Below are 1,942 nucleotides of genomic sequence, written 5' to 3'. Positions count from 1 at the left end.
TTGCTGTGAGCTGTAATGCCACGGCACTCTACCCAGGGGGGACAGCTTGAGGCTCTGTCTCAAAAAAAAAAAAAAAAAAGAAAGAATAAGTGTGTAAGGCAAGAGAACTGAGTTGTCAGTTTGGTACCAGAAAGGAATGAGAGAACCTAATGTCCCAACCTGATGTATCTTAATTTCTGACTTTACAAATATTAAACCCACTGGCACAAGCATTTGTATATCATCATCTATTATCAGTAAAACATAACTTTCTTTTTCTCACAGTATCCATGTTCTGATTAAACTCCCTGCATGATGTTTCTTAAACACATGCACATATACACGCACACACCACAAAACCAACCAACCAAACAAACCTGGCAGGAGCAATGTAGGCCTTTATTTAGGAAGGAAAAAAATACATAAATGATTCATCTCTAAATTGACATAGAATTGCTTAGTGCTTTCCTTTAACCTTTAATTTTAATTTGGTTTAACCTTTAGTTTCAGGTTTAGCTGTGCCTTCCAGTGACTCTAATGACAGGGAAGCTGTAAATGGATTTAAGTTCCTGCAAGAAGTGAATATCTGGCACAGAAAAGCCATATCTTCAGTATAAAGGGTAGAAAGAGCAAATTAAAGACTAGTCTTTAATAACCAAATGTAATTAAAATGCATTGTCAGATTTATGTTTTAGTACCTCAGAGGCATTGATATGGCCTGTTTCTGAAATGAGATTGCTGATTCAAAAAAAAAAAAAAGAAAAAAAAGCCCTCGATATATAGGAAATTCTCATAACCTCTTCCTCTCCTTTTAATTGTGATGTTATGATATAATTAACAGGGTAAAAGAGAAATGTATCTCTCGAGGAAATTGTAAACACACTTAAGGTTTTGTCACGTAGGGAGCTTCAAGCAGAAGGATTCTTTTTATATAATCAAGTATCATTTAGAAAATGACAATATTTATTAAGTTCCTTGGAGTGTTCTCAGTGGTACAAATTAAACCCTCCTCTTTTTTTTCTCCTAGAGTAGTTCAGTTGCGTAACTGCAGTCATTCAAAAGAGAAGCAGTTTGGCTTATCACCGACATTCTGGTTTCTCTTTTTATGAGGCTGGTCATGTCGGCAAAGTGGCAGCAGGGCTGTTTAGACATTCCTATTGAGCTTGAGCTCCTCCCTCCAGGGGCATGAGAGGAGGAGCCCCAGAGGTGATTTTTCTGGATGACTGGCTAGAGGACTCAGGACAGCTACTTTCTGTTGCAGAGGCTAGAGGCCCTGGTATACAACCGAGAGCAGGTGGGCTGCACAGCACTGCGTTGCCCCAGCTCAATTCCCTGATCCAGCTTTTTGTTTCATTTCCCTACCCTCGTCCCCAAAGCATTAATAATGTTATAGTGAGAGGCTGCTGAGGACTGTAGTGAACCATATAGTCCTTATTTCTTACCCTGAATGCATCTCTATGAAAATTATAGCAAAGGTAGAATTATGATTTTATGTCAACAAAAAGTGGTATCAGTTAAAACATAATACAACGCTAGATTGAAAGTAGCAATAACTGGATTTTGCTATCTTCCTCTGACCTTGAAAAAGACATAACTGGCTAGGTGAGGTGGCTCATGCTTATAATCCTAGCACTCTGAGAGGCCAAGGCAGGAGGATTGCCTGAGCTCAGGAGTTCCAGACCAGCTTGAGCAAGAGCTGGACCCCGTGACTACAAAAAACAGAAAAATTAGCTGGTCATGGTGGTGCATGCCTGTGGTCCTAGCTACTCGAGAGGCTGAGGCAAGAGGATTGCTTGAGCCCAAGAGTTTGAGGTGGCTGTGAGTGTGATGTCATGGTGCTCTACCCACGGCAACAGAGCAATTGTTTCAAAAAAAAAAAGTATGTGCTAAGGCGCCAGCCACGTACACCTAAGGTGGCGGGTTCGAATCCCCAGCCCGGACCCGCCAAACAACAATGACGGCT

This window comes from Otolemur garnettii, unplaced genomic scaffold (assembly GCF_000181295.1).
Source record: "Otolemur garnettii isolate 467f Iridium unplaced genomic scaffold, OtoGar3 scaffold00225, whole genome shotgun sequence".
In the NCBI taxonomy this organism is placed as follows: domain Eukaryota; kingdom Metazoa; phylum Chordata; class Mammalia; order Primates; family Galagidae; genus Otolemur; species Otolemur garnettii.
This window is presented reverse-complemented; position numbering follows the sequence as displayed.